Consider the following 11,596-nt stretch of genomic DNA (forward strand, 5'->3'; position numbering starts at 1 on the left):
TTGCTTTGTTCGCCAACCCCCATGTGGGCCCTACACGGTAGTCATTTCCCGGATCTGCCGCTTGCGAGGAATCGTGCTGTGCTTTTGGATAAACACAAATATCAACTCTGTCTTTGATGTCCCTGTCTTTCGAAACTATTATCGCTGACAATTCGTCACATGTTGGTTTATTTTATATGTGAGCGTGATCTATCGGATTCATATAGAAATCCAAGAAAGTTTCTTTGTCCGTATTTTTCAGATTAATTTTGTGTAAAGTGCGATACTTTTGGACGTATTGATTTCTATCCATTATTGGCTGTAGTATTTCTAGTACTTCCAATCGTTTACTTCTTTCGATTCTATGTTGTATCGCTTCTCCATGATCATAAACATAAATCTGACCGAATTGCGTCAGGTTTCTTTGAAATTAAACTTGTAGTAACTTTAATTATTGCGGGATCATAGATTCTCAGTGGATGGTCCTGAATCGTGTAAATCTACGTTTTGAGTATTGAATGATGTGAACGCGAACAGATTATTGTAGATTCAGATATTTTGCCTGTAGTGTTTGTGGATTTCACTTTTACCAAATAACAAATCTTTTATTTCTCGTGGATACACTGCTTCATTGGGAAGAAACACTACTTTTCAGTGATGTAGATCATCTAATTCGTGTTGCCAAGTCTCCAACTTAAACTTTAAAGCTGAATATCTACATCCATCCATTATACAACCCAATATCCATATTACTAACCGAGAATAAACCGGATATGGACGCAGGGACACGGCGATGGGACCATGAGACGTACTGCGCAGGCGCGCGTCTCATAAACCGCAAGCGAAGTCGTATCCACCACGAACGAAGGAGTCACGGCCCAAGAACAAAAGAGCTCAACTAATGTGAATGAGAAATGAAGCAACAACGCGCCCATAGCTACCACTAACGACACAACCACACAAAAAAGAGGATTCTGCGCTGCACCCCAGAGTCAAACGTGAGAGGCTACGGAGGCCCCACAGGTCCACAAAGATACTACGAAAGGCGCAGGCATCACCGCCATATTGTGAGTGGCACTACTGCGGAGTGAAGGCGCAGGCGTCACCGCCATATTGTGAGTGGCACTACTGCGGAGTGAAGTTAGGAATAATGTGCAGCTTGGGATTGTACAAACCGCTGAACGCTTTACACCAAATTCAAACACAATACAGCTCAACGATACAAACACAAGCCCACCTGGATAAGATCAATGAACGCAGGCGCCTACAACGCCCGTCTGGAACTGCGGAGGCAAAGCAGGCACGGGTTCAAAATGAAAGACCACAACTGACGGAGATAAATATTCTCTTTCAAATCTATTTCAGGTTACCCAAGACCAGGGGTTGGCGAGCGAAGTGAGCAGAGGGCGGAGCCCCCTAGTATATCCTAACACAGGGTCATGGGGGTCTGCTGGAGCCAATCCCAGCCAACACAGGGCGCAAGGCAGGAAACAAATCCTGGGCAAGGTGCCAGCCCACTGCAGCAATATCTACATACTTCTGTCATATCACCTATGTCTATATATTCAATCTCTTTTCGCTGTTCCGTTATTTCACCGAGTAATAATTTCTGTTTGTTAGGGCTAATGTGATGTTTACTATTAGTTTTTGGAGACTTTCGAATTTTATTACTTTCATAATCTCTAACCTGCTCTGCATGTGTATCACGCCAATGTTTTTGAACCTCTTTCCGGTTTTCTACTTTGTCTTCTACTCTTTCTTTTTTTTTTTTCTACTGTTTGGCTTTTATTTCCGCCCCCGCTTGGACCTGTTAGGTTTTCAATTCATCTCTTGGCACAAAGTCTCGTCTCACGGGACTTGAAATTATCTCTCTGAAAATGTCTCGTCTCGTCTCTCTGAAAAAGTGTTGTCTCGTCCCAAGATTTTTTTTATATAATAGAGAGACATATCAACCAAGGGCAGCAGAGTTAAGCAACACATATTGGTTTATAGTAATATGCTTTGCTTTATAGAGTTGGAGAGCAGTTTTAAAATACAATGTGCAAACTCCTTAATGATCAGGTCAGGCTGTTGGTCAATTCCAAATCCCTGTAACTGCATCTCCATCCAGTCCATTCATCTATCCATTCTTTATTATATTTACTTAGTCCATTTCATGCTTTTGGGGGGCCTGAGCTCATCCAGGCCTCTGTAGGAACAAGGCAAGAGCCAACTGTGGTTGTGATGCCACACCGTTTACAGGTCACATTATTTCATAAAGCCAGTTACTCTGGTGGAGAGCACAGTTGCTAAAGAACCAGTCTGTTAAATTACAATGCTGAATCAGTTCACAGCAGACTGGCAGACAGTATAAGAGCAACATAACCAAGACAAAATTTTCAAAAACTGTTTTTACCTATAAATGATATCCTGTATATTGATGCAATTTACTTGCTAATCTCAGCTATGTCATGTCATATTGGTTGTAAAAAATATATGCAATTTTACTGCTGCATTTTTATTGCATGTTAATTTTTTTGTGTTAGGAGTCACATTATAGACTTGTACTGAGAGAATACAAATAAGAAAAAACTGGGCACAAATGTCTTTTTTAGTGTTGGGTTTTCTGCTTCATTTGCTTTAGCTCAAATTATATCTAAGGAAATTGAAAAACTTTAAAGATAGCCAAAAAGCAAAAAAAAAAAGCAGTAAAAATCAAATATCTAGGAGGCCTTATAAAGAGTTTCTTATTTTGGAACTCTGTCTGTGTATGCTTTAATGCAGAATGCTAACTGTTGCTGCCATCATCTTGAGTCCTTACAAGTCAGAGGATGTAAGGAATTGGTTAGAAGTGCAGTATGAAGCCAACTCAGTTTTTCATACACTGATTGATGTATGGCAATGAGAAAGGAATGTGGTGGATGGTGACAAAGGAGATTCTGTTCTGATGGGTTAAGGGTGGGGAGACGGGTATGAGATGTGACTGCTTTAAGTGTAGGATGAGATGAACATTCAAAGTCAGCTTTATAAACCCTATATAGTTAGTGAGCCAACTGATTAAAGTTTAGGTTCACAAGGAGCCACAACTTGTTCTGGCATCACTGGGCACAAGATAGGCAACATATCTGGATGAGATAACATTATATCAGGGCATACTCCAATTGTGCCAATTTAAAATCCCAGTAAAATTTAGTTTACAATTTAAAAAAATTGTATTATGAAATGGATGTGCATTAAACCAATCTCTAAGTTCTTAAATGTGGTAAATGTTCAGCAATGAATTTTACAGAGGATGAACAAGACCTGGTCCCAGGGCAGACTAGAGCCATTTTATTGACAAGATACATAGAGCACCACAGATTAGAAAAGCCACAGCAACAGAACTGTGCATGGTGTCCTTATGGTTGAGTTTGTGATATTGGCAAAGAAAGACATTCTCGAGTCTTTTGAGGCACTGAACAATTTACTTTGAGTTTTTGAATATTATTTATTTATTTATTTATTTTTAACTTGATGCACATGACACACACCACTTTGCAGTTGTTCCCTTTTTGATTCTACAGATGGAGCCCAGGCAGATTAAGGGATATGCCCCGAGTTGCCCTATCTCTGTGTTGGAGCAGTCATGTGGATTAGAGTCCAGTGCCGCCTTATGTTTGTGGGTGCTTCATTTTCCTCCCACAGTTTACACTTGCTGACACACACTTTCATATTAATCCATGTATGGTTTGGTATGGTATGGAGTGTTTCCTGCTGTCTATGATCTAATTAGCTGCTCTATGCTGGAACTTGTAACAGTGGGGTTTACCTTTAAATGATGATTTAGGACATCTCTACTAATTTAGGCAATAATTGAAACAAAGGAGGATGGCACAGTGGTAGCACTAGTCGCCAATAACAAGGAGATGGGCTCAAGCCCTATGTGCGCTCTGTGGAGTCTGCATGTTCTCCCCTTATCCCTGTGGCTATTCTCTGTGTGTTCTGGTTTCCACCCACAGTTCAAAGACATGTAGGTTAAGTGGACTGATATTGCTAAACTGACCCACGATGTGTATATGTGTATGTGTCTGTGTGTTTGTGTTCTTCCTGCAGCGGGCTGGAGCCCTGCCCAGGATTTGTGACTTGTGACTGATACTTGTTGGGATAGACTTCAGTTTCCCTGCAACCCTTGTTTGGATCGACAGGATTTAGAAAATGAAAGATAGCTGAAACCAATGAAGGCAAAACATTTGAAAGAATTCAGTTATTTCAGTCTTGTGTTTTTAACTTGATGATCACCAACTCCCATCTGCGGAATTAAAATTATGCACCTCACTATAAAGAATGAAGTAACTACTGTAGGAATGCAACACTCTAGCTTCTTGTTCTGCCAAGTTTTTTGTAGAGTAGTACAGACTATGAGCATAACATCCCTTAATTTATACTGAAACAAATTAATTTAAGGTTTGCATTTTAGTTACTCTTGAGTACTACTTGAAATATGCAATGTTGTGTCAAGATCAGTCCTGAAATGCTTTTTCAGGGTTTGTACCTTGTTGGTCAACTACACTCATCTTATAGTATTATTTATTTCTTTTACCTGCATGATGCACTTTGCACATGTCTACATTAAGCTGTATATTTCCAAGTGCTGATTTCAACTTTGTAGCTGGAATAAAAAGAATTCATAATGTTTTCAACACCTGCTGTGTTCCAAGCAGAAATGCAGAAGAACTGGAAACTATCCAAGTAGCAATTGGTGAAACCACTCTGGATGAGCCCAGGAAAATCATATGTATATTGGGGAAATTTGTTGATGATAGTCTCTCTTACTGCATTGTGTTGGGATTGTGGGAAGGAAGCAGCTGTTCTCAAAGTAGAATATGCAATACAACCACTAGGAATTAAAACCAAGACCTCAAATGCCAGTGAGATGGCATCTATTTTGTTAAATGGGGTACCTGTTCATCTGTTTTCTTGGCCAGTTCTTAAGAAACAAGTTGAGGGTTCTTGAGTCCACTTTGAGTTGATGAAGCAAACCCCAGCCTATTAGAAGACACATTCATGCACAGTGGTGGAATTTACAGACACCTACGAAACAAATTTTGCACATTATGAGGCGATCCACAATGACTTCATATATATATATAATATATATATAATATGGAAGAGAAGGTCTGTGATACGGTTTGCATATTTGCAGTTGGAGATCCACGAAGGGAGAAAAAACGAATCACGTATCATAAAATAGTTTTATTCCTGAGCTTTCAACCCCTATCAGGCATCAGAATAGCACATAAACCCACGAACAATCTGCGCATAGTCCTGTTTAATGCTAAAAACAAGAAATCGACAGCCGAAACACGAAACGCAGTTTATAGTATTCCATGCAATTCTTGCTCAGCTGTATACATAGGACAAACGTCAAAAAAAAATCTCAACACGTGTACAGGAACATCGCAACGCCGTCAGAAGAAAGGACGCACTATCTTTGATATATGCACATACTAAATCGACAGGACACACATTCAACTGGGACAACGTAAAAGTAAAATTTAAGGCCAGTACAAGAAGCGCCAGAGAGTTGGCAGAGTCTTGGCTATCAGATGAAAACGCCATCAACGTAAAAGTAAAATTTAAGGCCAGTACAAGAAGCGCCAGAGAGTTGGCAGAGTCTTGGCTATCAGATGAAAACGCCATCAACAGACACTTGGACATAAACCCAGCATATGCCAACTTAAGAAGGACATATAAACAATGATTAAACTATACAACCCCCCCCCCACCCCCCACCCCCTTGATCATACTGACTTAGTCAGACCCCCATCCCCCCCCCAATATTGAATGTGTTGCTATATATTGCCTTTGATTCTTGTAAGTCTAAGCATTATCCTCTGATGAAGACCCCTGATAGGGGTTGAAAGCTCAGGAATAAAACTATTTTATGATACGTGATTCGTTTTTTCTCCCTTCGTGGATCTCCAACTGCAAATATATATATATATATATATATATATATATATATACACACACACACCGTAAATACCCACATATAGGACACATTTTTTTTCTTAAGAAGTAGGCCTAAAAACCCAGGTGCGTCTTATACATGGATACTTTTATTACAAAAATTATAAATCTATATACATAATTCACGAGCCCCGCCCACCAACAATTCACTACGCACAACACGACAGAGCCCCACCCGCCAAATCTAACCCTCCTCCTGCCACACTCGCAAACTGTTTTACACGCTGCATATAGCGATTCCCAAATGCGATTACCCTCCTCCTGCCACACTCACAAACTGTTTTACACGCTGCATACAGCGATTCCCAAACGTGATTACGGTACCCTTCTCCTGCCACACTTGCAAACTATTTTACACTCTGCATACAGCGATTCCCAAACGCGACAAACTTTGATGGCTTGCTCGCATGCCCGCCCACCTGACTGTTATCAGCATTCACCACAATGTACTGGAGTGTTAAACTATCGCAGCTGATACCTCACAAACTGTCCTTACCATATTCCTCGGATATCCCTGACCCCATCAGATTCAAATTTGCCTTTTACTTTTACATGCAGACAATTTCCTGTTAGATTGGCGTTTGCAATGACAATTACGTAATACGGTAAGTCACAGGGACAAACTTTCAATCCATTTAATGAGCGCCTTTTCCAGGTTAGGGTGGTGAGCCTTTGAGCCTCTGTTCACCCTCTTTACTTTTCGCATATCTTTGATGGTACTTTCGGCTTTTCTCATTCGCATTTACGCATTCTGTCGGACCAAACTGCTGCTCACTTGCCCAGTTCCCATGTTCTTTCGTGTACGTGATCACTTCCGGTTTAAACTTTGCAGTATAGCTCTGTCGTGTTGTCTTCGCCATGTTGACTGGGTAATAATGAACAGCTATCTTTAAAACTACGTAATGGGATATTGGACTTTATGATCGTGTGCGCGTGTGTCAGTGCCTCTCCTTTGCCTTCGATGGCTGTGTGACGGGGACAGAGAGGAGTTGTTTGAATCCAATTTCAATTTCAAGGTTTGTTTTCAAGCGACAGTCGGTTAGCAGTGCTGCAATTGTAGCTACTGGGGTATGCCTCAGTCCCCGCATGATTAGCCGTTGCCCCTGCACTGGCATTTCACACCATTTCAAATTAAAGTATTTTTCAGGTGTAGCGTCGCTAATACTGTATCGATTTTGGAGAATGACACGGCATTTGAAAGCTCATTTTACTATACATCCACCTGTATGCGTTATTGTAACGTTTGGAAATTGTTTTATTTTGAATATTCACGTCACCGATACGTCATTTTCGCCATCTAGTATGTTTCTCGCTCTTTGTTGTTGTTCAGAGATACTCCAGCCTAACACAAACGCATGGATACAATCACTGGCGCTGGCGGCAGCAGCTTTTAATTAGTACCCCGGTAACTCAAAATCAGGATGCGTCCTATAAACAGGTACACAGATTTTTCCATGGTTTTTAGGGTCAAAAATCCACTGCATCCTATACATGGTATCGTCCTATATGCGGGTATGTACGGTATATAATACACACACGATGCACGACTGGTCAAAAGTTTTAGAACACCTCAGTTTTTGAAATATAACGAATGACCTAAAATGGTGAAAAGGTAAGCAGTAAACTGCCAGAGGTTTAAATTTAAAGTTTAGGTTAGCAAAAACTGAAAGAAAAGAAATTTTCAGAATATTACAAATGGGCCTTCTTCAGGGAACCACTAATAGGTTACAACGTACAGATGTTTTGCAGCAATTAAAGTAAATTAAGACTTGTAAGATAAAGCAAACAATTTGCACAGGTGTCCCAGCTTTTGTTGATTACTTAAAATCCCTCTGTCTGACTTAAAGCAGAGTTGGAACAGGCTGTGTTACTACGCCCTCTGAAGTACTACTTGGACAATATTACACTGTCATTAAACAAATAAACAATGGCAAATAAAAAAAAAAGTTAAGGAATTATTAGGTGTACAAAATGCCATTCAGATTTTTGATTCAGAGTAGCCACCTTTTGCTGATATAATAGCCAAACTCTGGTAATTCTTTTGATTCAGAATTCCAGTCACTCAGTGCAAGTCACAAACTCACCCCCTCCTCCATGTCTGACATCCTTTCACCAGCCTGACAGCGAACAAACATATTTCTAATGTATTTCAAACTTGTAAGTCATTTTGGTAAAGGAGTCTGCTAGTTATGTAGTAATAAAAGCAAATTAAAACTTTGTGCTCTAGCAAAAGGGTCCATATATGTTAATCTTACCAAAATTCAAAGTGCCCTTCCCTACCTCAGACAGTTAGGCTATGTTTTCAGAAACATCAGCCATGACATTAAGCAATTACTGTTTAACATTTTTGAATAAAGTAAAGTGCAGTGAATGACTTAAGTGTTTAGAGATGTGATGGTGAATTATCTCAAATGTGCTGTTTCTGTGATTCCGTATAGGAAAGTGGCCAGAATGATGGTTTAAACTAAAAAAAAAAATCAAAGTGGTCTCTCTACAGTGTTTAAGCTGCCAAAGTAGCCCATGTATCTCTTCTTTCACTTTATACTGATGGTTGATTTTAAAAAATGTATTTTTCAGGAACAGCTGGAGCCTGCAGCTCCACCCTCTATCCATGTACCATTGTTATTCTTCACACTAAATACCATATTTATTATCAGATGATGTTGGCGGACTAGGGGGAAAAAAACAAAAAAACAAAACAAAGACAGAAGGGGTTTATCCAGTTAATATCTAAATCCCCTGAGATGCACTTCAGCAGTGAGGCAGGAGAAATGAAATGGAACAGACGATGCCTGGCTAAATTATTTCAGTTTAGCTCTCACAACTGAGCCATATTCCATTGGTGTCTTCTCTTGACATTTTGTATTAAGCAGCTTTTCCATTATTTTGTTCAGAAGGCTTCTCTGCTCCCATTTTGGTTAGACTTTTGTCACTTTTAGTTAGGTGGATTAGGTAAATCTCTTTGGAGGGGTGGCAGAGCTGTAGCATTAGCATAACTGCTCTGTCAGATTTTGCTGTTAAAGCAGAATTCTACATTTTCAGCTAGAGTGAGGGCTTTCATTGCTTTTACACATCACGTTCTACTGAGTTTCATCTTGCAGCAATAAATGAATGAAATTATTTGCAGCCCAGTCATGTCTCTTTTGCTTCTAGGATAAAAAATGTTTGCCCAATCAGATATTTCATCTTTACTACTTTATCATTTTATTATTTGAAATCTCCTTCAAATCAGATTATTTTAGTCCCAGTGACCAGTTGTATGGATACCCTTCTATTTCTGAGTGACCAAATCCATGGGGATCAACGTGAAAGTACTATGTACATCAGTCCAGATTACTTATTTCAATAAACATGAGCTTGTGGATGAGGTTTGCTCACCTCGGAGTTATTTCATCAGCTACTGAAATGAGAACAACCGAGTTTATCGTCTCATGGTGAAATAACTCTACTTCTTCTATTCTGGTTTTGACATATTAATCTTCCCTATTCCCTCCCACCTCTCATTTTCTCTCCCAATTTCTTATTTTCTGCTTCTGCTGCCATATTTTTTTATTTTTTAAAAATGTGTTCCTCTTAGTGGGGAAAAAAAAATGTCATTTAAATGAGTAAATGTAGCACAGTTCTGTGCATTCCATTCTTTGGAAAATGGGAATAGATGACAAAGAAGATCAGCTGGCACTTAGGAGACAGCTGATTTTATGTAGATAAAATTCACTCAACTGTTTTATATTCTGGCTTGATCCCTAGTTATTCACAGGTTGGTCTCAAACTCTCAGTGGTCTGCCTTACATTTCAATTATAGTTAATTGCCCTTATTTTGTAAAACCTTGAAACCATAGCATGTGATGTGTACATACATAGATGAATATATTTATTTAGCTTCTCTTCACAGTGAACACCATAGGCATCTGTGTGTGTGTGTGTGTGTGTGTGTGTGTGTGTGTACTCCTACTGTTTTCCTAACATTCTTAAGGACAGTAACCCAGTAGCTCTCACATCTCAGGTCACAGAGACCTTAAAAGGCTAACCCTGAAACAACCATGACCCTTGGTCACAGACCATTCTGACTCTTGTAGTTTGCCAGCAGCTAAATATAAAAGATGATGCTCCATATAGTCTACTCTCACCTGCACAAAGCTCACACTATGGCCTCCTGTTCCTTTATTTCCACTGTGCCTTGAACAATGTCTGTCCTGTTTAGTTGGAGAATATGCTCAAGCTGACATAGTTGCCTCTGTTGTGCCCAAAATTGTGGGTTGTCTGTCTGACAGATGACAGTGTGTGAGGCTCCAGCTCTGTTATCCAGAGATGATGGTCAGCAGTACAGAAGCACCTCACAGAATTGTCCTGTATCTCTTTATTTCATCTACAGAGGTTTTCAGGTAACCCTTCTTAGTGTATTGGTTTTCATATGTAGATTTTTAATGTCAATTTCAATTTTAAACATCCTACTTAATGCTGCTTTACCCGATGAATCTTTCCATTTATGTATTTTTTAAGCCCACTTAATGTAGGCTTAGGGTCATGGAGATCAGCAGTATAAATACAAGGCAGCAACTAACCCTAGAGGGCATTATAATTATTCGTTCTCTCATTTAATAACACCTTTTTTACCATTTCTGTTGGTCCCCTCAACCCTGCATTTTATACACCGGTTCAATAAATAAACATTTATTTTGGTGTATATTTGTTCCCTCCCTATCCAAGGGGAATATTTTCCTGTGACACTTTTCTGAGTTGTTATTTTGGGTCCTGGTAAAAAATGGTCATCTTTGTCTTCCAATCGATATCTTCATTTTTGCATGCAATGTATGTGAATACTTGTCTCTGACAATTTGCAAACAACTTTATCGTGTAAATTAGTTATTTTACTTTTGTTTTAAGGCCAGCTTTTTTTTTTTTTGGTATTATTTGTTATCCTTATCATGTACAGCTTTTTCAGGGTCAGTTTTTATTTATGGACTGTATTTTTTTTAAATTTTGGGTAGTTTTAATTTTTTTTTTTGCATTATAAAATGTGTAAGAAGATCACATTGTCTGGCTGATTCTTTGCATTAGTTTTATGATAATTTTATCTTTACCATATATTTTCAAATAAATATGTTGTTTCTCTGTTCACATTCAGCTCTGTTAAGGTTATAAACCAACATTTGAGTTCTAAGACTACTGTACTGTGGTTTAACACTATAGGAATGACATGTTGTAATGTGGCTTTATTGTGGCATTCTGTTACTAAGATAAAAGCTTGTAACACATGCAATGACTTGCTGCTGTAAATTAATGCACTGACTATTTCCTCATTGAAAATGTACAGTTAAGACAATTGAGGACTTACAGAAGAATGGTTTAGAATAAATGACTTCTCCTCCTGAGATTGTTGTGAGGAGCCGGCACTCTTTCTTTCTTGTGATAGTAATCTGAGACTTTTCCGTTATATGAGGCTCTTAGGAAGATATTGTAATTCCTCTAGTTTTGTTTAAGGAAAGACCATTCCCTTCAAAACTCTACACGTCTAGAAGCTGGTCTGCTCAGCTGGAGGAAGCAAAATAACTGTACTTCATTTGTTGTTTGCTGCCAACATCTCTGCAAGGTGAATGGTGAGGACAAAAGATTATTTTGTCTTTGGAAG

The 11,596-nt window shown here is 39.1% G+C and overlaps 1 protein-coding gene across 1 annotated transcript in view; it reads left to right on the forward strand.

The window, feature by feature from the left end:
* The window catches only part of sptbn1 (spectrin, beta, non-erythrocytic 1), a 271,534-nt gene that overhangs the window by 136,072 nt on the left and 123,866 nt on the right, over positions 1 to 11,596 (forward strand). The gene's annotated exons all lie outside the window — the stretch shown is intronic.

The sequence above is a fragment of the Erpetoichthys calabaricus genome, chromosome 15 (assembly GCF_900747795.2).
Source record: "Erpetoichthys calabaricus chromosome 15, fErpCal1.3, whole genome shotgun sequence".
Lineage (NCBI taxonomy): Eukaryota > Metazoa > Chordata > Cladistia > Polypteriformes > Polypteridae > Erpetoichthys > Erpetoichthys calabaricus.